This window comes from Hyla sarda, unplaced genomic scaffold (genome assembly GCF_029499605.1).
Source record: "Hyla sarda isolate aHylSar1 unplaced genomic scaffold, aHylSar1.hap1 scaffold_2697, whole genome shotgun sequence".
Taxonomy (NCBI): Eukaryota; Metazoa; Chordata; class Amphibia; order Anura; family Hylidae; genus Hyla; species Hyla sarda.
In genome coordinates this window covers 1-25,560 of record NW_026609393.1, presented here as the reverse complement: position 1 = coordinate 25,560, position 25,560 = coordinate 1, and the positions used below count along the sequence as shown (strand labels likewise).

General features: G+C 46.1%; 10 non-coding genes and 2 pseudogenes across 10 annotated transcripts; all 12 read left to right on the top strand.

Moving 5' to 3' along the window:
* The first annotated feature begins 1,685 nt into the window (after nucleotides 1-1,685).
* LOC130324992 (U2 spliceosomal RNA) lies at nucleotides 1,686-1,876 on the top strand. Its single transcript, XR_008869883.1, has one exon. It is a non-coding gene; the product is annotated as a U2 spliceosomal RNA (small nuclear RNA).
* Nucleotides 1,877-3,970: 2,094 nt separating this feature from the next.
* Nucleotides 3,971-4,161, top strand: LOC130324999 (U2 spliceosomal RNA). The gene has a single exon (XR_008869889.1). It is a non-coding gene; the product is annotated as a U2 spliceosomal RNA (small nuclear RNA).
* A 2,122-nt stretch (nucleotides 4,162-6,283) lies between these two features.
* LOC130325006 (U2 spliceosomal RNA) lies at nucleotides 6,284-6,474 on the top strand. The gene has a single exon (XR_008869894.1). It is a non-coding gene; the product is annotated as a U2 spliceosomal RNA (small nuclear RNA).
* Nucleotides 6,475-8,570: 2,096 nt separating this feature from the next.
* Nucleotides 8,571-8,730, top strand: LOC130325002 (U2 spliceosomal RNA; annotated as a pseudogene).
* Nucleotides 8,731-9,422: 692 nt separating this feature from the next.
* On the top strand, nucleotides 9,423-9,617 carry LOC130325001 (U2 spliceosomal RNA). Its single transcript, XR_008869890.1, has one exon. It is a non-coding gene; the product is annotated as a U2 spliceosomal RNA (small nuclear RNA).
* A 2,096-nt stretch (nucleotides 9,618-11,713) lies between these two features.
* LOC130325005 (U2 spliceosomal RNA) lies at nucleotides 11,714-11,904 on the top strand. Its single transcript, XR_008869893.1, has one exon. It is a non-coding gene; the product is annotated as a U2 spliceosomal RNA (small nuclear RNA).
* A 2,091-nt stretch (nucleotides 11,905-13,995) lies between these two features.
* On the top strand, nucleotides 13,996-14,186 carry LOC130324996 (U2 spliceosomal RNA). Its single transcript, XR_008869887.1, has one exon. It is a non-coding gene; the product is annotated as a U2 spliceosomal RNA (small nuclear RNA).
* A 2,085-nt stretch (nucleotides 14,187-16,271) lies between these two features.
* LOC130324997 (U2 spliceosomal RNA) lies at nucleotides 16,272-16,462 on the top strand. Its single transcript, XR_008869888.1, has one exon. It is a non-coding gene; the product is annotated as a U2 spliceosomal RNA (small nuclear RNA).
* A 2,092-nt stretch (nucleotides 16,463-18,554) lies between these two features.
* On the top strand, nucleotides 18,555-18,745 carry LOC130325004 (U2 spliceosomal RNA). The gene has a single exon (XR_008869892.1). It is a non-coding gene; the product is annotated as a U2 spliceosomal RNA (small nuclear RNA).
* A 2,111-nt stretch (nucleotides 18,746-20,856) lies between these two features.
* On the top strand, nucleotides 20,857-21,047 carry LOC130325003 (U2 spliceosomal RNA). Its single transcript, XR_008869891.1, has one exon. It is a non-coding gene; the product is annotated as a U2 spliceosomal RNA (small nuclear RNA).
* Nucleotides 21,048-23,143: 2,096 nt separating this feature from the next.
* Nucleotides 23,144-23,334, top strand: LOC130324991 (U2 spliceosomal RNA). Its single transcript, XR_008869882.1, has one exon. It is a non-coding gene; the product is annotated as a U2 spliceosomal RNA (small nuclear RNA).
* Nucleotides 23,335-25,425: 2,091 nt separating this feature from the next.
* LOC130325000 (U2 spliceosomal RNA) lies at nucleotides 25,426-25,560 on the top strand (annotated as a pseudogene; the record flags this gene model as incomplete).

Genomic DNA, 25,560 nt, shown 5'->3' with positions numbered 1-25,560 from the left:
ACTTGATGGACATATGTCTTTTTTCGACCGTACTAACTATGTAACTATGTAACATAACATGGGGGGGGGGGTCTCCTGGCTGTTCACACAGGTGTGTCATTGCTGTACATTGACCATGCATTGCTTCTGTGGTATTGCAAAGGCAAAGACAAATGCTTCCAGCCATCCATTGCACTAATGGATTGGTCATCAGCTGGCTGTCTATGTCCCGCATCAATATAGACCAAAGTACAGAGGGTTAGGCTATGCTATTGTGCACCTACCTGATGCATCAGAAGGTGCGAGGCCCTTGCTAAATTCTGTGCACAGACTTTGAGATCTATACTTTAGACTGTATCTAAACCTGCTCCAACATGGACTGACATTCTGGCCTACTTTCAGCCGATGCGACTTGTCTGTCGCTGAACAGTCGCTTTTTATGTATTCAGCACCTATGTATAATGTTGTAAAAATGCTCTAGAAGCTAAAGTCGCAGAAATGTCACACATATTTGGCCTGCAACTTTCTGTGCGACAAATTCAGACAGGAAAAATCAGTATAAATCCTTAGAAAATTATCCCCCAGTGTCTCCATCTGCTGGCGGTATTGAATAAGCATTGCTGCACTGATGGGGTATGCATTAGACGAAAAAAAAGAAGAAAAAGAAGAATAATACGCCCAGAAAAGAGGCGAAAAGGAGAAAAACGTAAAAAAACTTGAAAAAAAAGTAAGAGGAAGAGAAGGGAAAAAAAGGTGGAAATGGGTTTAAAAGTGATTTCGGCGGAGAAATATATATATATATATATATATATATATATATATATATATATATACGCGCACACACACACATATATATAAACGTATTCTCCGTTGAGATATTGCAGCCGCTGCTGTGTCCAGGCCCAGGAGCCTTAGCACTGTGCTGTGATGTCACTCAATACCACTGACATCACTAGGTGTAAACAACATCTCTCCTTTGCTGTGTATGTGACTATGGAGCTGTTTGGTGATGTCGTCTATTATGGCCTTCATAGAAGCAACAGGAGATTGTTGCATCCATCTAGAACCCTCAGAACTACAGTGCTATGATGTCACTCACTTCCACAGGCCTTGCAGAGTGTAAACAACAACAACCCAGCTTTGTTGTGTATGTAACCATAGGGATTTGTGATGTCACCTAGAACCTTCACAGCAGCGACAGCTTTATGAGGAGCATCAGCACTGCTCTGCCTGAGCAGAACCATCACCGCCATAGGTTGTCAAATAACCCGGATTTAACCCACACAGGTAAGTCCAATGGGGTGCAGGCATGTCCTCTATGCTTACAGCTTCCCGTGGGTGTTGGTTTGATACCGTTTGGGGACAGCCAAGGAGGCATCTGCAGGCAACAAAGGTAGGTGTGTGCTTGTGTGTGTGTTTCCTATGCAGATCCTAAGCCCAGTGTCACATGCAAGTAGGAGGAGTAAGAAGGGTTCCTGGCAAATCCGGGTTATGGATTGCATTTAAAAAGGCCCCGTGGGAGTGCAATGGGCCCCTGTCTTGCTGCTTAGCAATAATGGTATGGGTTTAGGTTCTGCTGTGTGTACTGGTGGTTGACTGCCCCCCAGCCCAGAGTGTGCATGGAAAATTGTCTGGCAGCCTCCCTGACAGCAAGCAGTGATAGTGCCCATGAAGGGCACCTTGTTGGGCCCGCCCCTTTCACGGTTATCGCTTCTCGGCCTTTTGGCTAAGATCAAGTGTAGTATCTGTTCTTATCAGTTTAATATCTGATACGTCCCCTATCTGGGGACCATATATTAAATGGATTTTTGAGAACGGGGGCCGATTTCGAAGCTTGCTTCCGTCGCCCTATGCATTGACCCGATATGGCAGTATCTTCGGGTACAGTGCACCACCCCCTTACAGGGTTAAAAAGAAAGATTCCTACTTTCATTGCTACCTGCTTGCTGGCTAGCCAGCTAGCCAGCCCTGTGGGCCTTGCTGCTGCTGCAGCCAAAAAACAAAAGGTGGTGCTGCTGCTGCTTCTGCTGCTTCTGCTTCTGCTTGTGTCTGGCCGCTGTTGGAGCGTCCAGGCACAGGACTTCTGCTGCTGCTGACTAAATGGCCTCCTTAATTGGATCATTTGAGTAGCCAGCACACCTGTGCAGGTAGGGCATGACATGATAGGCAGCTGCCTTGATAGCGGGTGGGTGCTGAATGTTCCTAATTGACAAAATAAGATTAATGCTTATGAAGAAATATAAAATCTCATCCCTTCCCCAATATCGCGCCACACCCCTACCCCTTAATTCCCTGGTTGAACTTGATGGACATATGTCTTTTTTCGACCGTACTAACTATGTAACTATGTAACATAACATGGGGGGGGGGGGGGGTCTCCTGGCTGTTCACACAGGTGTGTCATTGCTGTACATTGACCATGCATTGCTTCTGTGGTATTGCAAAGGCAAAGACAAATGCTTCCAGCCATCCATTGCACTAATGGATTGGTCATCAGCTGGCTGTCTATGTCCCGCATCAATATAGACCAAAGTACAGAGGGTTAGGCTATGCTATTGTGCACCTACCTGATGCATCAGAAGGTGCGAGGCCCTTGCTAAATTCTGTGCACAGACTTTGAGATCTATACTTTAGACTGTATCTAAACCTGCTCCAACATGGACTGACATTCTGGCCTACTTTCAGCCGATGCGACTTGTCTGTCGCTGAACAGTCGCTTTTTATGTATTCAGCACCTATGTATAATGTTGTAAAAATGCTCTAGAAGCTAAAGTCGCAGAAATGTCACACATATTTGGCCTGCAACTTTCTGTGCGACAAATTCAGACAGGAAAAATCAGTATAAATCCTTAGAAAATTATCCCCCAGTGTCTCCATCTGCTGGCGGTATTGAATAAGCATTGCTGCACTGATGGGGTATGCATTAGACGAAAAAAAAGAAGAAAAAGAAGAATAATACGCCCAGAAAAGAGGCGAAAAGGAGAAAAAATTAAAAAAACGTGAAAAAAAAGTAAGAGGAAGAGAAGGGAAAAAAAGGTGGAAATGGGTTTAAAAGTGATTTCGGCGGAGAAATATATATATATATATATATATATATATATATATATATATATATATACGCGCACACACACACATATATATAAACGTATTGTCCGTTGAGATATTGCAGCCGCTGCTGTGTCCAGGCCCAGGAGCCTTAGCACTGTGCTGTGATGTCACTCAATACCACTGACATCACTAGGTGTAAACAACATCTCTCCTTTGCTGTGTATGTGACTATGGAGCTGTTTGGTGATGTCGTCTATTATGGCCTTCATAGAAGCAACAGGAGATTGTTGCATCCATCTAGAACCCTCGGAACTACAGTGCTATGATGTCACTCACTTCCACAGGCCTTGCAGAGTGTAAACAACAACAACCCAGCTTTGTTGTGTATGTAACCATAGGGATTTGTGATGTCACCTAGAACCTTCACAGCAGCGACAGCTTTATGAGGAGCATCAGCACTGCTCTGCCTGAGCAGAACCATCACCGCCATAGGTTGTCAAATAACCCGGATTTAACCCACACAGGTAAGTCCAATGGGGTGCAGGCATGTCCTCTATGCTTACAGCTTCCCGTGGGTGTTGGTTTGATACCGTTTGGGGACAGCCAAGGAGGCATCTGCAGGCAACAAAGGTAGGTGTGTGCTTGTGTGTGTGTTTCCTATGCAGATCCTAAGCCCAGTGTCACATGCAAGTAGGAGGAGTAAGAAGGGTTCCTGGCAAATCCGGGTTATGGATTGCATTTAAAAAGGCCCCGTGGGAGTGCAATGGGCCCCTGTCTTGCTGCTTAGCAATAATGGTATGGGTTTAGGTTCTGCTGTGTGTACTGGTGGTTGACTGCCCCCCAGCCCAGAGTGTGCATGGAAAATTGTCTGGCAGCCTCCCTGACAGCAAGCAGTGATAGTGCCCATGAAGGGCACCTTGTTGGGCCCGCCCCTTTCACGGTTATCGCTTCTCGGCCTTTTGGCTAAGATCAAGTGTAGTATCTGTTCTTATGAGTTTAATATCTGATACGTCCCCTATCTGGGGACCATATATTAAATGGATTTTTGAGAACGGGGGCCGATTTCGAAGCTTGCTTCCGTCGCCCTATGCATTGACCCGATATGGCAGTATCTTCGGGTACAGTGCACCACCCCCTTACAGGGTTAAAAAGAAAGATTCCTACTTTCATTGCTACCTGCTTGCTGGCTAGCCAGCTAGCCAGCCCTGTGGGCCTTGCTGCTGCTGCAGCCAAAAAACAAAAGGTGGTGCTGCTGCTGCTTCTGCTGCTGCTGCTTCTGCTGCTTCTGCTTCTGCTTGTGTCTGGCCGCTGTTGGAGCGTCCAGGCACAGGACTTCTGCTGCTGCTGACTAAATGGCCTCCTTAATTGGATCATTTGAGTAGCCAGCACACCTGTGCAGGTAGGGCATGACATGATAGGCAGCTGCCTTGATAGCGGGTGGGTGCTGAATGTTCCTAATTGACAAAATAAGATTAATGCTTATGAAGAAATATAAAATCTCATCCCTTCCCCAATATCGCGCCACACCCCTACCCCTTAATTCCCTGGTTGAACTTGATGGACATATGTCTTTTTTCGACCGTACTAACTATGTAACTATGTAACATAACATGGGGGGGGGGGGTCTCCTGGCTGTTCACACAGGTGTGTCATTGCTGTACATTGACCATGCATTGCTTCTGTGGTATTGCAAAGGCAAAGACAAATGCTTCCAGCCATCCATTGCACTAATGGATTGGTCATCAGCTGGCTGTCTATGTCCCGCATCAATATAGACCAAAGTACAGAGGGTTAGGCTATGCTATTGTGCACCTACCTGATGCATCAGAAGGTGCGAGGCCCTTGCTAAATTCTGTGCACAGACTTTGAGATCTATACTTTAGACTGTATCTAAACCTGCTCCAACATGGACTGACATTCTGGCCTACTTTCAGCCGATGCGACTTGTCTGTCGCTGAACAGTCGCTTTTTATGTATTCAGCACCTATGTATAATGTTGTAAAAATGCTCTAGAAGCTAAAGTCGCAGAAATGTCACACATATTTGGCCTGCAACTTTCTGTGCGACAAATTCAGACAGGAAAAATCAGTATAAATCCTTAGAAAATTATCCCCCAGTGTCTCCATCTGCTGGCGGTATTGAATAAGCATTGCTGCACTGATGGGGTATGCATTAGACGAAAAAAAAGAAGAAAAAGAAGAATAATACGCCCAGAAAAGAGGCGAAAAGGAGAAAAACGTAAAAAAACGTGAAAAAAAAGTAAGAGGAAGAGAAGGGAAAAAAAGGTGGAAATGGGTTTAAAAGTGATTTCGGCGGAGAAATATATATATATATACATATATATATATATATATATATATATATATATATATATATATATATACGCGCACACACACACATATATATAAACGTATTCTCCGTTGAGATATTGCAGCCGCTGCTGTGTCCAGGCCCAGGAGCCTTAGCACTGTGCTGTGATGTCACTCAATACCACTGACATCACTAGGTGTAAACAACATCTCTCCTTTGCTGTGTATGTGACTATGGAGCTGTTTGGTGATGTCGTCTATTATGGCCTTCATAGAAGCAACAGGAGATTGTTGCATCCATCTAGAACCCTCAGAACTACAGTGCTATGATGTCACTCACTTCCACAGGCCTTGCAGAGTGTAAACAACAACAACCCAGCTTTGTTGTGTATGTAACCATAGGGATTTGTGATGTCACCTAGAACCTTCACAGCAGCGACAGCTTTATGAGGAGCATCAGCACTGCTCTGCCTGAGCAGAACCATCACCGCCATAGGTTGTCAAATAACCCGGATTTAACCCACACAGGTAAGTCCAATGGGGTGCAGGCATGTCCTCTATGCTTACAGCTTCCCGTGGGTGTTGGTTTGATACCGTTTGGGGACAGCCAAGGAGGCATCTGCAGGCAACAAAGGTAGGTGTGTGCTTGTGTGTGTGTTTCCTATGCAGATCCTAAGCCCAGTGTCACATGCAAGTAGGAGGAGTAAGAAGGGTTCCTGGCAAATCCGGGTTATGGATTGCATTTAAAAAGGCCCCGTGGGAGTGCAATGGGCCCCTGTCTTGCTGCTTAGCAATAATGGTATGGGTTTAGGTTCTGCTGTGTGTACTGGTGGTTGACTGCCCCCCAGCCCAGAGTGTGCATGGAAAATTGTCTGGCAGCCTCCCTGACAGCAAGCAGTGATAGTGCCCATGAAGGGCACCTTGTTGGGCCCGCCCCTTTCACGGTTATCGCTTCTCGGCCTTTTGGCTAAGATCAAGTGTAGTATCTGTTCTTATCAGTTTAATATCTGATACGTCCCCTATCTGGGGACCATATATTAAATGGATTTTTGAGAACGGGGGCCGATTTCGAAGCTTGCTTCCGTCGCCCTATGCATTGACCCGATATGGCAGTATCTTCGGGTACAGTGCACCACCCCCTTACAGGGTTAAAAAGAAAGATTCCTACTTTCATTGCTACCTGCTTGCTGGCTAGCCAGCTAGCCAGCCCTGTGGGCCTTGCTGCTGCTGCAGCCAAAAAACAAAAGGTGGTGCTGCTGCTGCTTCTGCTGCTTCTGCTTCTGCTTGTGTCTGGCCGCTGTTGGAGCGTCCAGGCACAGGACTTCTGCTGCTGCTGACTAAATGGCCTCCTTAATTGGATCATTTGAGTAGCCAGCACACCTGTGCAGGTAGGGCATGACATGATAGGCAGCTGCCTTGATAGCGGGTGGGTGCTGAATGTTCCTAATTGACAAAATAAGATTAATGCTTATGAAGAAATATAAAATCTCATCCCTTCCCCAATATCGCGCCACACCCCTACCCCTTAATTCCTTGGTTGAACTTGATGGACATATGTCTTTTTTCGACCGTACTAACTATGTAACTATGTAACATAACATGGGGGGGGGGGGGGGGGGGTCTCCTGGCTGTTCACACAGGTGTGTCATTGCTGTACATTGACCATGCATTGCTTCTGTGGTATTGCAAAGGCAAAGACAAATGCTTCCAGCCATCCATTGCACTAATGGATTGGTCATCAGCTGGCTGTCTATGTCCCGCATCAATATAGACCAAAGTACAGAGGGTTAGGCTATGCTATTGTGCACCTACCTGATGCATCAGAAGGTGCGAGGCCCTTGCTAAATTCTGTGCACAGACTTTGAGATCTATACTTTAGACTGTATCTAAACCTGCTCCAACATGGACTGACATTCTGGCCTACTTTCAGCCGATGCGACTTGTCTGTCGCTGAACAGTCGCTTTTTATGTATTCAGCACCTATGTATAATGTTGTAAAAATGCTCTAGAAGCTAAAGTCGCAGAAATGTCACACATATTTGGCCTGCAACTTTCTGTGCGACAAATTCAGACAGGAAAAATCAGTATAAATCCTTAGAAAATTATCCCCCAGTGTCTCCATCTGCTGGCGGTATTGAATAAGCATTGCTGCACTGATGGGGTATGCATTAGACGAAAAAAAAGAAGAAAAAGAAGAATAATACGCCCAGAAAAGAGGCGAAAAGGAGAAAAACGTAAAAAAACGTGAAAAAAAAGTAAGAGGAAGAGAAGGGAAAAAAAGGTGGAAATGGGTTTAAAAGTGATTTCGGCGGAGAAATATATATATATATATATATATATATATATATATATATATATATACGCGCACACACACACATATATATAAACGTATTCTCCGTTGAGATATTGCAGCCGCTGCTGTGTCCAGGCCCAGGAGCCTTAGCACTGTGCTGTGATGTCACTCAATACCACTGACATCACTAGGTGTAAACAACATCTCTCCTTTGCTGTGTATGTGACTATGGAGCTGTTTGGTGATGTCGTCTATTATGGCCTTCATAGAAGCAACAGGAGATTGTTGCATCCATCTAGAACCCTCAGAACTACAGTGCTATGATGTCACTCACTTCCACAGGCCTTGCAGAGTGTAAACAACAACAACCCAGCTTTGTTGTGTATGTAACCATAGGGATTTGTGATGTCACCTAGAACCTTCACAGCAGCGACAGCTTTATGAGGAGCATCAGCACTGCTCTGCCTGAGCAGAACCATCACCGCCATAGGTTGTCAAATAACCCGGATTTAACCCACACAGGTAAGTCCAATGGGGTGCAGGCATGTCCTCTATGCTTACAGCTTCCCGTGGGTGTTGGTTTGATACCGTTTGGGGACAGCCAAGGAGGCATCTGCAGGCAACAAAGGTAGGTGTGTGCTTGTGTGTGTGTTTCCTATGCAGATCCTAAGCCCAGTGTCACATGCAAGTAGGAGGAGTAAGAAGGGTTCCTGGCAAATCCGGGTTATGGATTGCATTTAAAAAGGCCCCGTGGGAGTGCAATGGGCCCCTGTCTTGCTGCTTAGCAATAATGGTATGGGTTTAGGTTCTGCTGTGTGTACTGGTGGTTGACTGCCCCCCAGCCCAGAGTGTGCATGGAAAATTGTCTGGCAGCCTCCCTGACAGCAAGCAGTGATAGTGCCCATGAAGGGCACCTTGTTGGGCCCGCCCCTTTCACGGTTATCGCTTCTCGGCCTTTTGGCTAAGATCAAGTGTAGTATCTGTTCTTATCAGTTTTCATGCTGGTGGGGATGGGTGCTGCATGGAGGATGCAGGTGTACCAGGGCTTTCCGGGGCTGGTTCTGAGGAATCAGCTCGACGGCTGCCCCGATGTGACCTGTTCCCTCCGGGTCTCGCCATGAGGCTGAGAGGGTCTAGAGCCGAGGTACTTTTGTGCCTCGGGGAGTGGTGACCCTGAGGTGCCGAAACTCACTGGGAGAATAGACTCACTGGGTTGAAGCACGGGCACCATAATCTCTTCACCTTGTGGCACTCACCTCTTGATTCCCGGCCTTCTGGCTAGGATCAGAGAAATTTTTATAGATCCGGCCGGATGTCCGGGCAGTATATCTGCACACATTCACTTATTTATATCTTTTTTTCTCACTGTGTCACTTTTTGCGTGTTGTGTGTTCACAGGATTTGTCAGGATGCGGTAGCCCTTCTGGGTGTCCCTCCTGGCGGTCTAGGGGAGGTGTGTGTGGCCATTAGGTTCTGCACCTCCCTGCAAACACCCCGGGTACTCCTGCTTTGGCAGGGTACCTACCGTAATCGGCTCTGCGGGCAGATACCTTGGCTAACGCCAAGGGGGATGCCGGGAGCATTTGTGGTCCCCTAGTAGCTTCGGCGAAAAGGGACATCGAACCTGGAACCTCGCAGGTACCTTTTGGTCCGGAGGCGAAGGGTAAGGTTTGTTGGGGGGCCTCTCTCCTATCGGAGAAGGGCTTGCGATAGACCGCATCCTTTGTGCACGTTTTTTTAGTGTAACACGTTTGCACTTTTTCTTGCACTTTGGGTGAATCGAAAGCACGTTCCTCGGCTTTAGATAAAAAAAAAAAAAAAAAAAAAAAAAAAAATCTGTTCTTATCAGTTTAATATCTGATACGTCCCCTATCTGGGGACCATATATTAAATGGATTTTTGAGAACGGGGGCCGATTTCGAAGCTTGCTTCCGTCGCCCTATGCATTGACCCGATATGGCAGTATCTTCGGGTACAGTGCACCACCCCCTTACAGGGTTAAAAAGAAAGATTCCTACTTTCATTGCTACCTGCTTGCTGGCTAGCCAGCTAGCCAGCCCTGTGGGCCTTGCTGCTGCTGCAGCCAAAAAACAAAAGGTGGTGCTGCTGCTGCTTCTGCTGCTTCTGCTTCTGCTTGTGTCTGGCCGCTGTTGGAGCGTCCAGGCACAGGACTTCTGCTGCTGCTGACTAAATGGCCTCCTTAATTGGATCATTTGAGTAGCCAGCACACCTGTGCAGGTAGGGCATGACATGATAGGCAGCTGCCTTGATAGCGGGTGGGTGCTGAATGTTCCTAATTGACAAAATAAGATTAATGCTTATGAAGAAATATAAAATCTCATCCCTTCCCCAATATCGCGCCACACCCCTACCCCTTAATTCCCTGGTTGAACTTGATGGACATATGTCTTTTTTCGACCGTACTAACTATGTAACTATGTAACATAACATGGGGGGGGGGGGGGGGGGGTCTCCTGGCTGTTCACACAGGTGTGTCATTGCTGTACATTGACCATGCATTGCTTCTGTGGTATTGCAAAGGCAAAGACAAATGCTTTCAGCCATCCATTGCACTAATGGATTGGTCATCAGCTGGCTGTCTATGTCCCGCATCAATATAGACCAAAGTACAGAGGGTTAGGCTATGCTATTGTGCACCTACCTGATGCATCAGAAGGTGCGAGGCCCTTGCTAAATTCTGTGCACAGACTTTGAGATCTATACTTTAGACTGTATCTAAACCTGCTCCAACATGGACTGACATTCTGGCCTACTTTCAGCCGATGCGACTTGTCTGTCGCTGAACAGTCGCTTTTTATGTATTCAGCACCTATGTATAATGTTGTAAAAATGCTCTAGAAGCTAAAGTCGCAGAAATGTCACACATATTTGGCCTGCAACTTTCTGTGCGACAAATTCAGACAGGAAAAATCAGTATAAATCCTTAGAAAATTATCCCCCAGTGTCTCCATCTGCTGGCGGTATTGAATAAGCATTGCTGCACTGATGGGGTATGCATTAGACGAAAAAAAAGAAGAAAAAGAAGAATAATACGCCCAGAAAAGAGGCGAAAAGGAGAAAAACGTAAAAAAACGTGAAAAAAAAGTAAGAGGAAGAGAAGGGAAAAAAAGGTGGAAATGGGTTTAAAAGTGATTTCGGCGGAGAAATATATATATATATATATATATATATATATATATATATATATATACGCGCACACACACACATATATATAAACGTATTCTCCGTTGAGATATTGCAGCCGCTGCTGTGTCCAGGCCCAGGAGCCTTAGCACTGTGCTGTGATGTCACTCAATACCACTGACATCACTAGGTGTAAACAACATCTCTCCTTTGCTGTGTATGTGACTATGGAGCTGTTTGGTGATGTCGTCTATTATGGCCTTCATAGAAGCAACAGGAGATTGTTGCATCCATCTAGAACCCTCAGAACTACAGTGCTATGATGTCACTCACTTCCACAGGCCTTGCAGAGTGTAAACAACAACAACCCAGCTTTGTTGTGTATGTAACCATAGGGATTTGTGATGTCACCTAGAACCTTCACAGCAGCGACAGCTTTATGAGGAGCATCAGCACTGCTCTGCCTGAGCAGAACCATCACCGCCATAGGTTGTCAAATAACCCGGATTTAACCCACACAGGTAAGTCCAATGGGGTGCAGGCATGTCCTCTATGCTTACAGCTTCCCGTGGGTGTTGGTTTGATACCGTTTGGGGACAGCCAAGGAGGCATCTGCAGGCAACAAAGGTAGGTGTGTGCTTGTGTGTGTGTTTCCTATGCAGATCCTAAGCCCAGTGTCACATGCAAGTAGGAGGAGTAAGAAGGGTTCCTGGCAAATCCGGGTTATGGATTGCATTTAAAAAGGCCCTGTGGGAGTGCAATGGGCCCCTGTCTTGCTGCTTAGCAATAATGGTATGGGTTTAGGTTCTGCTGTGTGTACTGGTGGTTGACTGCCCCCCAGCCCAGAGTGTGCATGGAAAATTGTCTGGCAGCCTCCCTGACAGCAAGCAGTGATAGTGCCCATGAAGGGCACCTTGTTGGGCCCGCCCCTTTCACGGTTATCGCTTCTCGGCCTTTTGGCTAAGATCAAGTGTAGTATCTGTTCTTATCAGTTTAATATCTGATACGTCCCCTATCTGGGGACCATATATTAAATGGATTTTTGAGAACGGGGGCCGATTTCGAAGCTTGCTTCCGTCGCCCTATGCATTGACCCGATATGGCAGTATCTTCGGGTACAGTGCACCACCCCCTTACAGGGTTAAAAAGAAAGATTCCTACTTTCATTGCTACCTGCTTGCTGGCTAGCCAGCTAGCCAGCCCTGTGGGCCTTGCTGCTGCTGCAGCCAAAAAACAAAAGGTGGTGCTGCTGCTGCTTCTGCTGCTTCTGCTTCTGCTTGTGTCTGGCCGCTGTTGGAGCGTCCAGGCACAGGACTTCTGCTGCTGCTGACTAAATGGCCTCCTTAATTGGATCATTTGAGTAGCCAGCACACCTGTGCAGGTAGGGCATGACATGATAGGCAGCTGCCTTGATAGCGGGTGGGTGCTGAATGTTCCTAATTGACAAAATAAGATTAATGCTTATGAAGAAATATAAAATCTCATCCCTTCCCCAATATCGCGCCACACCCCTACCCCTTAATTCCCTGGTTGAACTTGATGGACATATGTCTTTTTTCGACCGTACTAACTATGTAACTATGTAACATAACATGGGGGGGGGGGGGGGGTCTCCTGGCTGTTCACACAGGTGTGTCATTGCTGTACATTGACCATGCATTGCTTCTGTGGTATTGCAAAGGCAAAGACAAATGCTTCCAGCCATCCATTGCACTAATGGATTGGTCATCAGCTGGCTGTCTATGTCCCGCATCAATATAGACCAAAGTACAGAGGGTTAGGCTATGCTATTGTGCACCTACCTGATGCATCAGAAGGTGCGAGGCCCTTGCTAAATTCTGTGCACAGACTTTGAGATCTATACTTTAGACTGTATCTAAACCTGCTCCAACATGGACTAACATTCTGGCCTACTTTCAGCCGATGCGACTTGTCTGTCGCTGAACAGTCGCTTTTTATGTATTCAGCACCTATGTATAATGTTGTAAAAATGCTCTAGAAGCTAAAGTCGCAGAAATGTCACACATATTTGGCCTGCAACTTTCTGTGCGACAAATTCAGACAGGAAAAATCAGTATAAATCCTTAGAAAATTATCCCCCAGTGTCTCCATCTGCTGGCGGTATTGAATAAGCATTGCTGCACTGATGGGGTATGCATTAGACGAAAAAAAAGAAGAAAAAGAAGAATAATACGCCCAGAAAAGAGGCGAAAAGGAGAAAAACGTAAAAAAACGTGAAAAAAAAGTAAGAGGAAGAGAAGGGAAAAAAAGGTGGAAATGGGTTTAAAAGTGATTTCGGCGGAGAAATATATATATATATATATATATATATATATATATATATATATACGCGCACACACACACATATATATAAACGTATTCTCCGTTGAGATATTGCAGCCGCTGCTGTGTCCAGGCCCAGGAGCCTTAGCACTGTGCTGTGATGTCACTCAATACCACTGACATCACTAGGTGTAAACAACATCTCTCCTTTGCTGTGTATGTGACTATGGAGCTGTTTGGTGATGTCGTCTATTATGGCCTTCATAGAAGCAACAGGAGATTGTTGCATCCATCTAGAACCCTCAGAACTACAGTGCTATGATGTCACTCACTTCCACAGGCCTTGCAGAGTGTAAACAACAACAACCCAGCTTTGTTGTGTATGTAACCATAGGGATTTGTGATGTCACCTAGAACCTTCACAGCAGCGACAGCTTTATGAGGAGCATCAGCACTGCTCTGCCTGAGCAGAACCATCACCGCCATAGGTTGTCAAATAACCCGGATTTAACCCACACAGGTAAGTCCAATGGGGTGCAGGCATGTCCTCTATGCTTACAGCTTCCCGTGGGTGTTGGTTTGATACCGTTTGGGGACAGCCAAGGAGGCATCTGCAGGCAACAAAGGTAGGTGTGTGCTTGTGTGTGTGTTTCCTATGCAGATCCTAAGCCCAGTGTCACATGCAAGTAGGAGGAGTAAGAAGGGTTCCTGGCAAATCCGGGTTATGGATTGCATTTAAAAAGGCCCCGTGGGAGTGCAATGGGCCCCTGTCTTGCTGCTTAGCAATAATGGTATGGGTTTAGGTTCTGCTGTGTGTACTGGTGGTTGACTGCCCCCCAGCCCAGAGTGTGCATGGAAAATTGTCTGGCAGCCTCCCTGACAGCAAGCAGTGATAGTGCCCATGAAGGGCACCTTGTTGGGCCCGCCCCTTTCACGGTTATCGCTTCTCGGCCTTTTGGCTAAGATCAAGTGTAGTATCTGTTCTTATCAGTTTAATATCTGATACGTCCCCTATCTGGGGACCATATATTAAATGGATTTTTGAGAACGGGGGCCGATTTCGAAGCTTGCTTTCGTCGCCCTATGCATTGACCCGATATGGCAGTATCTTCGGGTACAGTGCACCACCCCCTTACAGGGTTAAAAAGAAAGATTCCTACTTTCATTGCTACCTGCTTGCTGGCTAGCCAGCTAGCCAGCCCTGTGGGCCTTGCTGCTGCTGCAGCCAAAAAACAAAAGGTGGTGCTGCTGCTGCTTCTGCTGCTTCTGCTTGTGTCTGGCCGCTGTTGGAGCGTCCAGGCACAGGACTTCTGCTGCTGCTGACTAAATGGCCTCCTTAATTGGATCATTTGAGTAGCCAGCACACCTGTGCAGGTAGGGCATGACATGATAGGCAGCTGCCTTGATAGCGGGTGGGTGCTGAATGTTCCTAATTGACAAAATAAGATTAATGCTTATGAAGAAATATAAAATCTCATCCCTTCCCCAATATCGCGCCACACCCCTACCCCTTAATTCCCTGGTTGAACTTGATGGACATATGTCTTTTTTCGACCGTACTAACTATGTAACTATGTAACATAACATGGGGGGGGGGGGGGGTCTCCTGGCTGTTCACACAGGTGTGTCATTGCTGTACATTGACCATGCATTGCTTCTGTGGTATTGCAAAGGCAAAGACAAATGCTTCCAGCCATCCATTGCACTAATGGATTGGTCATCAGCTGGCTGTCTATGTCCCGCATCAATATAGACCAAAGTACAGAGGGTTAGGCTATGCTATTGTGCACCTACCTGATGCATCAGAAGGTGCGAGGCCCTTGCTAAATTCTGTGCACAGACTTTGAGATCTATACTTTAGACTGTATCTAAACCTGCTCCAACATGGACTGACATTCTGGCCTACTTTCAGCCGATGCGACTTGTCTGTCGCTGAACAGTCGCTTTTTATGTATTCAGCACCTATGTATAATGTTGTAAAAATGCTCTAGAAGCTAAAGTCGCAGAAATGTCACACATATTTGGCCTGCAACTTTCTGTGCGACAAATTCAGACAGGAAAAATCAGTATAAATCCTTAGAAAATTATCCCCCAGTGTCTCCATCTGCTGGCGGTATTGAATAAGCATTGCTGCACTGATGGGGTATGCATTAAACGAAAAAAAAGAAGAAAAAGAAGAATAATACGCCCAGAAAAGAGGCGAAAAGGAGAAAAACGTAAAAAAACGTGAAAAAAAGTAAGAGGAAGAGAAGGGAAAAAAAGGTGGAAATGGGTTTAAAAGTGATTTCGGCGGAGAAATATATATATATATATATATATATATATATATATATATATATATATGCGCACACACACACATATATATAAACGTATTCTCCGTTGAGATATTGCAGCCGCTGCTGTGTCCAGGCCCAGGAGCCTTAGCACTGTGCTGTGATGTCACTCAATACCACTGACATCACTAGGTGTAAACAACATCTCTCCTTTGCTGTGTATGTGACTATGGAGCTGTTTGGTGATGTCGTCTATTATGGCCTTCATAGAAGCAACAGGAGATTGTTGCATCCATCTAGAACCCTCAGAACTACAGTGCTATGATGTCACTCACTTCCACAGGCCTTGCAGAGTGTAAACAACAACAACCCAGCTTTGTTGTGTATGTAACCATAGGGATTTGTGATGTCACCTAGAACCTTCACAGCAGCGACAGCTTTATGAGGAGCATCAGCACTGCTCTGCCTGAGCAGAACCATCACCGCCATAGGTTGTCAAATAACCCGGATTTAACCCACACAGGTAAGTCCAATGGGGTGCAGACATGTCCTCTATGCTTACAGCTTCCCGTGGGTGTTGGTTTGATACCGTTTGGGGACAGCCAAGGAGGCATCTGCAGGCAACAAAGGTAGGTGTGTGCTTGTGTGTGTGTTTCCTATGCAGATCCTAAGCCCAGTGTCACATGCAAGTAGGAGGAGTAAGAAGGGTTCCTGGCAAATCCGGGTTATGGATTGCATTTAAAAAGGCCCCGTGGGAGTGCAATGGGCCCCTGTCTTGCTGCTTAGCAATAATGGTATGGGTTTAGGTTCTGCTGTGTGTACTGGTGGTTGACTGCCCCCCAGCCCAGAGTGTGCATGGAAAATTGTCTGGCAGCCTCCCTGACAGCAAGCAGTGATAGTGCCCATGAAGGGCACCTTGTTGGGCCCGCCCCTTTCACGGTTATCGCTTCTCGGTCTTTTGGCTAAGATCAAGTGTAGTATCTGTTCTTATCAGTTTAATATCTGATACGTCCCCTATCTGGGGACCATATATTAAATGGATTTTTGAGAACGGGGGCCGATTTCGAAGCTTGCTTCCGTCGCCCTATGCATTGACCCGATATGGCAGTATCTTCGGGTACAGTGCACCACCCCCTTACAGGGTTAAAAAGAAAGATTCCTACTTTCATTGCTACCTGCTTGCTGGCTAGCCAGCTAGCCAGCCCTGTGGGCCTTGCTGCTGCTGCAGCCAAAAAACAAAAGGTGGTGCTGCTGCTGCTTCTGCTGCTTCTGCTTCTGCTTGTGTCTGGCCGCTGTTGGAGCGTCCAGGCACAGGACTTCTGCTGCTGCTGACTAAATGGCCTCCTTAATTGGATCATTTGAGTAGCCAGCACACCTGTGCAGGTAGGGCATGACATGATAGGCAGCTGCCTTGATAGCGGGTGGGTGCTGAATGTTCCTAATTGACAAAATAAGATTAATGCTTATGAAGAAATATAAAATCTCATCCCTTCCCCAATATCGCGCCACACCCCTACCCCTTAATTCCCTGGTTGAACTTGATGGACATATGTCTTTTTTCGACCGTACTAACTATGTAACTATGTAACATAACATGCGGGGGGGGGGGGGGCTCTCCTGGCTGTTCACACAGGTGTGTCATTGCTGTACATTGACCATGCATTGCTTCTGTGGTATTGCAAAGGCAAAGACAAATGCTTCCAGCCATCCATTGCACTAATGGATTGGTCATCAGCTGGCTGTCTATGTCCCGCATCAATATAGACCAAAGTACAGAGGGTTAGGCTATGCTATTGTGCACCTACCTGATGCATCAGAAGGTGCGAGGCCCTTGCTAAATTCTGTGCACAGACTTTGAGATCTATACTTTAGACTGTATCTAAACCTGCTCCAACATGGACTGACATTCTGGCCTACTTTCAGCCGATGCGACTTGTCTGTCGCTGAACAGTCGCTTTTTATGTATTCAGCACCTATGTATAATGTTGTAAAAATGCTCTAGAAGCTAAAGTCGCAGAAATGTCACACATATTTGGCCTGCAACTTTCTGTGCGACAAATTCAGACAGGAAAAATCAGTATAAATCCTTAGAAAATTATCCCCCAGTGTCTCCATCTGCTGGCGGTATTGAATAAGCATTGCTGCACTGATGGGGTATGCATTAGACGAAAAAAAAGAAGAAAAAGAAGAATAATACGCCCAGAAAAGAGGCGAAAAGGAGAAAAACTTAAAAAAACGTGAAAAAAAAGTAAGAGGAAGAGAAGGGAAAAAAAGGTGGAAATGGGTTTAAAAGTGATTTCGGCGGAGAAATATATATATATATATATATATATATATATATATATATATATACGCGCACACACACACATATATATAAACGTATTCTCCGTTGAGATATTGCAGCCGCTGCTGTGTCCAGGCCCAGGAGCCTTAGCACTGTGCTGTGATGTCACTCAATACCACTGACATCACTAGGTGTAAACAACATCTCTCCTTTGCTGTGTATGTGACTATGGAGCTGTTTGGTGATGTCGTCTATTATGGCCTTCATAGAAGCAACAGGAGATTGTTGCATCCATCTAGAACCCTCAGAACTACAGTGCTATGATGTCACTCACTTCCACAGGCCTTGCAGAGTGTAAACAACAACAACCCAGCTTTGTTGTGTATGTAACCATAGGGATTTGTGATGTCACCTAGAACCTTCACAGCAGCGACAGCTTTATGAGGAGCATCAGCACTGCTCTGCCTGAGCAGAACCATCACCGCCATAGGTTGTCAAATAACCCGGATTTAACCCACACAGGTAAGTCCAATGGGGTGCAGGCATGTCCTCTATGCTTACAGCTTCCCGTGGGTGTTGGTTTGATACCGTTTGGGGACAGCCAAGGAGGCATCTGCAGGCAACAAAGGTAGGTGTGTGCTTGTGTGTGTGTTTCCTATGCAGATCCTAAGCCCAGTGTCACATGCAAGTAGGAGGAGTAAGAAGGGTTCCTGGCAAATCCGGGTTATGGATTGCATTTAAAAAGGCCCCGTGGGAGTGCAATGGGCCCCTGTCTTGCTGCTTAGCAATAATGGTATGGGTTTAGGTTCTGCTGTGTGTACTGGTGGTTGACTGCCCCCCAGCCCAGAGTGTGCATGGAAAATTGTCTGGCAGCCTCCCTGACAGCAAGCAGTGATAGTGCCCATGAAGGGCACCTTGTTGGGCCCGCCCCTTTCACGGTTATCGCTTCTCGGCCTTTTGGCTAAGATCAAGTGTAGTATCTGTTCTTATCAGTTTAATATCTGATACGTCCCCTATCTGGGGACCATATATTAAATGGATTTTTGAGAACGGGGGCCGATTTCGAAGCTTGCTTCCGTCGCCCTATGCATTGACCCGATATGGCAGTATCTTCGGGTACAGTGCACCACCCCCTTACAGGGTTAAAAAGAAAGATTCCTACTTTCATTGCTACCTGCTTGCTGGCTAGCCAGCTAGCCAGCCCTGTGGGCCTTGCTGCTGCTGCAGCCAAAAAACAAAAGGTGGTGCTGCTGCTGCTGCTGCTGCTGCTTCTGCTGCTTCTGCTTCTGCTTGTGTCTGGCCGCTGTTGGAGCGTCCAGGCACAGGACTTCTGCTGCTGCTGACTAAATGGCCTCCTTAATTGGATCATTTGAGTAGCCAGCACACCTGTGCAGGTAGGGCATGACATGATAGGCAGCTGCCTTGATAGCGGGTGGGTGCTGAATGTTCCTAATTGACAAAATAAGATTAATGCTTATGAAGAAATATAAAATCTCATCCCTTCCCCAATATCGCGCCACACCCCTACCCCTTAATTCCCTGGTTGAACTTGATGGACATATGTCTTTTTTCGACCGTACTAACTATGTAACTATGTAACATAACATGGGGGGGGGGGGGGGGTCTCCTGGCTGTTCACACAGGTGTGTCATTGCTGTACATTGACCATGCATTGCTTCTGTGGTATTGCAAAGGCAAAGACAAATGCTTCCAGCCATCCATTGCACTAATGGATTGGTCATCAGCTGGCTGTCTATGTCCCGCATCAATATAGACCAAAGTACAGAGGGTTAGGCTATGCTATTGTGCACCTACCTGATGCATCAGAAGGTGCGAGGCCCTTGCTAAATTCTGTGCACAGACTTTGAGATCTATACTTTAGACTGTATCTAAACCTGCTCCAACATGGACTGACATTCTGGCCTACTTTCAGCCGATGCGACTTGTCTGTCGCTGAACAGTCGCTTTTTATGTATTCAGCACCTATGTATAATGTTGTAAAAATGCTCTAGAAGCTAAAGTCGCAGAAATGTCACACATATTTGGCCTGCAACTTTCTGTGCGACAAATTCAGACAGGAAAAATCAGTATAAATCCTTAGAAAATTATCCCCCAGTGTCTCCATCTGCTGGCGGTATTGAATAAGCATTGCTGCACTGATGGGGTATGCATTAGACGAAAAAAAAGAAGAAAAAGAAGAATAATACGCCCAGAAAAGAGGCGAAAAGGAGAAAAACGTAAAAAAACGTGAAAAAAAAGTAAGAGGAAGAGAAGGGAAAAAAAGGTGGAAATGGGTTTAAAAGTGATTTCGGCGGAGAAATATATATATATATATATATATATATATATATATATATATATATATATATACGCGCACACACACACATATATATAAACGTATTCTCCGTTGAGATATTGCAGCCGCTGCTGTGTCCAGGCCCAGGAGCCTTAGCACTGTGCTGTGATGTCACTCAATACCACTGACATCACTAGGTGTAAACAACATCTCTCCTTTGCTGTGTATGTGACTATGGAGCTGTTTGGTGATGTCGTCTATTATGGCCTTCATAGAAGCAACAGGAGATTGTTGCATCCATCTAGAACCCTCAGAACTACAGTGCTATGATGTCACTCACTTCCACAGGCCTTGCAGAGTGTAAACAACAACAACCCAGCTTTGTTGTGTATGTAACCATAGGGATTTGTGATGTCACCTAGAACCTTCACAGCAGCGACAGCTTTATGAGGAGCATCAGCACTGCTCTGCCTGAGCAGAACCATCACCGCCATAGGTTGTCAAATAACCCGGATTTAACCCACACAGGTAAGTCCAATGGGGTGCAGGCATGTCCTCTATGCTTACAGCTTCCCGTGGGTGTTGGTTTGATACCGTTTGGGGACAGCCAAGGAGGCATCTGCAGGCAACAAAGGTAGGTGTGTGCTTGTGTGTGTGTTTCCTATGCAGATCCTAAGCCCAGTGTCACATGCAAGTAGGAGGAGTAAGAAGGGTTCCTGGCAAATCCGGGTTATGGATTGCATTTAAAAAGGCCCCGTGGGAGTGCAATGGGCCCCTGTCTTGCTGCTTAGCAATAATGGTATGGGTTTAGGTTCTGCTGTGTGTACTGGTGGTTGACTGCCCCCCAGCCCAGAGTGTGCATGGAAAATTGTCTGGCAGCCTCCCTGACAGCAAGCAGTGATAGTGCCCATGAAGGGCACCTTGTTGGGCCCGCCCCTTTCACGGTTATCGCTTCTCGGCCTTTTGGCTAAGATCAAGTGTAGTATCTGTTCTTATCAGTTTAATATCTGATACGTCCCCTATCTGGGGACCATATATTAAATGGATTTTTGAGAACGGGGGCCGATTTCGAAGCTTGCTTCCGTCGCCCTATGCATTGACCCGATATGGCAGTATCTTCGGGTACAGTGCACCACCCCCTTACAGGGTTAAAAAGAAAGATTCCTACTTTCATTGCTACCTGCTTGCTGGCTAGCCAGCTAGCCAGCCCTGTGGGCCTTGCTGCTGCTGCAGCCAAAAAACAAAAGGTGGTGCTGCTGCTGCTTCTGCTGCTTCTGCTTCTGCTTGTGTCTGGCCGCTGTTGGAGCGTCCAGGCACAGGACTTCTGCTGCTGCTGACTAAATGGCCTCCTTAATTGGATCATTTGAGTAGCCAGCACACCTGTGCAGGTAGGGCATGACATGATAGGCAGCTGCCTTGATAGCGGGTGGGTGCTGAATGTTCCTAATTGACAAAATAAGATTAATGCTTATGAAGAAATATAAAATCTCATCCCTTCCCCAATATCGCGCCACACCCCTACCCCTTAATTCCCTGGTTGAACTTGATGGACATATGTCTTTTTTCGACCGTACTAACTATGTAACTATGTAACATAACATGGGGGGGGGGGGGGGGGGTCTCCTGGCTGTTCACACAGGTGTGTCATTGCTGTACATTGACCATGCATTGCTTCTGTGGTATTGCAAAGGCAAAGACAAATGCTTCCAGCCATCCATTGCACTAATGGATTGGTCATCAGCTGGCTGTCTATGTCCCGCATCAATATAGACCAAAGTACAGAGGGTTAGGCTATGCTATTGTGCACCTACCTGATGCATCAGAAGGTGCGAGGCCCTTGCTAAATTCTGTGCACAGACTTTGAGATCTATACTTTAGACTGTATCTAAACCTGCTCCAACATGGACTGACATTCTGGCCTACTTTCAGCCGATGCGACTTGTCTGTCGCTGAACAGTCGCTTTTTATGTATTCAGCACCTATGTATAATGTTGTAAAAATGCTCTAGAAGCTAAAGTCGCAGAAATGTCACACATATTTGGCCTGCAACTTTCTGTGCGACAAATTCAGACAGGAAAAATCAGTATAAATCCTTAGAAAATTATCCCCCAGTGTCTCCATCTGCTGGCGGTATTGAATAAGCATTGCTGCACTGATGGGGTATGCATTAGACGAAAAAAAAGAAGAAAAAGAAGAATAATACGCCCAGAAAAGAGGCGAAAAGGAGAAAAACGTAAAAAAACGTGAAAAAAAAGTAAGAGGAAGAGAAGGGAAAAAAAGGTGGAAATGGGTTTAAAAGTGATTTCGGCGGAGAATATATATATATATATATATATATATATATATATATATATATATATACGCGCACACACACACATATATATAAACGTATTCTCCGTTGAGATATTGCAGCCGCTGCTGTGTCCAGGCCCAGGAGCCTTAGCACTGTGCTGTGATGTCACTCAATACCACTGACATCACTAGGTGTAAACAACATCTCTCCTTTGCTGTGTATGTGACTATGGAGCTGTTTGGTGATGTCGTCTATTATGGCCTTCATAGAAGCAACAGGAGATTGTTGCATCCATCTAGAACCCTCAGAACTACAGTGCTATGATGTCACTCACTTCCACAGGCCTTGCAGAGTGTAAACAACAACAACCCAGCTTTGTTGTGTATGTAACCATAGGGATTTGTGATGTCACCTAGAACCTTCACAGCAGCGACAGCTTTATGAGGAGCATCAGCACTGCTCTGCCTGAGCAGAACCATCACCGCCATAGGTTGTCAAATAACCCGGATTTAACCCACACAGGTAAGTCCAATGGGGTGCAGGCATGTCCTCTATGCTTACAGCTTCCCGTGGGTGTTGGTTTGATACCGTTTGGGGACAGCCAAGGAGGCATCTGCAGGCAACAAAGGTAGGTGTGTGCTTGTGTGTGTGTTTCCTATGCAGATCCTAAGCCCAGTGTCACATGCAAGTAGGAGGAGTAAGAAGGGTTCCTGGCAAATCCGGGTTATGGATTGCATTTAAAAAGGCCCCGTGGGAGTGCAATGGGCCCCTGTCTTGCTGCTTAGCAATAATGGTATGGGTTTAGGTTCTGCTGTGTGTACTGGTGGTTGACTGCCCCCCAGCCCAGAGTGTGCATGGAAAATTGTCTGGCAGCCTCCCTGACAGCAAGCAGTGATAGTGCCCATGAAGGGCACCTTGTTGGGCCCGCCCCTTTCACGGTTATCGCTTCTCGGCCTTTTGGCTAAGATCAAGTGTAGTATCTGTTCTTATCAGTTTAATATCTGATACGTCCCCTATCTGGGGACCATATATTAAATGGATTTTTGAGAACGGGGGCCGATTTCGAAGCTTGCTTCCGTCGCCCTATGCATTGACCCGATATGGCAGTATCTTCGGGTACAGTGCACCACCCCCTTACAGGGTTAAAAAGAAAGATTCCTACTTTCATTGCTACCTGCTTGCTGGCTAGCCAGCTAGCCAGCCCTGTGGGCCTTGCTGCTGCTGCAGCCAAAAAACAAAAGGTGGTGCTGCTGCTGCTTCTGCTGCTTCTGCTTCTGCTTGTGTCTGGCCGCTGTTGGAGCGTCCAGGCACAGGACTTCTGCTGCTGCTGACTAAATGGCCTCCTTAATTGGATCATTTGAGTAGCCAGCACACCTGTGCAGGTAGGGCATGACATGATAGGCAGCTGCCTTGATAGCGGGTGGGTGCTGAATGTTCCTAATTGACAAAATAAGATTAATGCTTATGAAGAAATATAAAATCTCATCCCTTCCCCAATATCGCGCCACACCCCTACCCCTTAATTCCCTGGTTGAACTTGATGGACATATGTCTTTTTTCGACCGTACTAACTATGTAACTATGTAACATAACATGGGGGGGGGGGGGGGGTCTCCTGGCTGTTCACACAGGTGTGTCATTGCTGTACATTGACCATGCATTGCTTCTGTGGTATTGCAAAGGCAAAGACAAATGCTTCCAGCCATCCATTGCACTAATGGATTGGTCATCAGCTGGCTGTCTATGTCCCGCATCAATATAGACCAAAGTACAGAGGGTTAGGCTATGCTATTGTGCACCTACCTGATGCATCAGAAGGTGCGAGGCCCTTGCTAAATTCTGTGCACAGACTTTGAGATCTATACTTTAGACTGTATCTAAACCTGCTCCAACATGGACTGACATTCTGGCCTACTTTCAGCCGATGCGACTTGTCTGTCGCTGAACAGTCGCTTTTTATGTATTCAGCACCTATGTATAATGTTGTAAAAATGCTCTAGAAGCTAAAGTCGCAGAAATGTCACACATATTTGGCCTGCAACTTTCTGTGCGACAAATTCAGACAGGAAAAATCAGTATAAATCCTTAGAAAATTATCCCCCAGTGTCTCCATCTGCTGGCGGTATTGAATAAGCATTGCTGCACTGATGGGGTATGCATTAGACGAAAAAAAAGAAGAAAAAGAAGAATAATACGCCCAGAAAAGAGGCGAAAAGGAGAAAAACGTAAAAAAACGTGAAAAAAAAGTAAGAGGAAGAGAAGGGAAAAAAAGGTGGAAATGGGTTTAAAAGTGATTTCGGCGGAGAAATATATATATATATATATATATATATATATATATATATATATACGCGCACACACACACATATATATAAACGTATTCTCCGTTGAGATATTGCAGCCGCTGCTGTGTCCAGGCCCAGGAGCCTTAGCACTGTGCTGTGATGTCACTCAATACCACTGACATCACTAGGTGTAAACAACATCTCTCCTTTGCTGTGTATGTGACTATGGAGCTGTTTGGTGATGTCGTCTATTATGGCCTTCATAGAAGCAACAGGAGATTGTTGCATCCATCTAGAACCCTCAGAACTACAGTGCTATGATGTCACTCACTTCCACAGGCCTTGCAGAGTGTAAACAACAACAACCCAGCTTTGTTGTGTATGTAACCATAGGGATTTGTGATGTCACCTAGAACCTTCACAGCAGCGACAGCTTTATGAGGAGCATCAGCACTGCTCTGCCTGAGCAGAACCATCACCGCCATAGGTTGTCAAATAACCCGGATTTAACCCACACAGGTAAGTCCAATGGGGTGCAGGCATGTCCTCTATGCTTACAGCTTCCCGTGGGTGTTGGTTTGATACCGTTTGGGGACAGCCAAGGAGGCATCTGCAGGCAACAAAGGTAGGTGTGTGCTTGTGTGTGTGTTTCCTATGCAGATCCTAAGCCCAGTGTCACATGCAAGTAGGAGGAGTAAGAAGGGTTCCTGGCAAATCCGGGTTATGGATTGCATTTAAAAAGGCCCCGTGGGAGTGCAATGGGCCCCTGTCTTGCTGCTTAGCAATAATGGTATGGGTTTAGGTTCTGCTGTGTGTACTGGTGGTTGACTGCCCCCCAGCCCAGAGTGTGCATGGAAAATTGTCTGGCAGCCTCCCTGACAGCAAGCAGTGATAGTGCCCATGAAGGGCACCTTGTTGGGCCCGCCCCTTTCACGGTTATCGCTTCTCGGCCTTTTGGCTAAGATCAAGTGTAGTATCTGTTCTTATCAGTTTAATATCTGATACGTCCCCTATCTGGGGACCATATATTAAATGGATTTTTGAGAACAGGGGCCGATTTCGAAGCTTGCTTC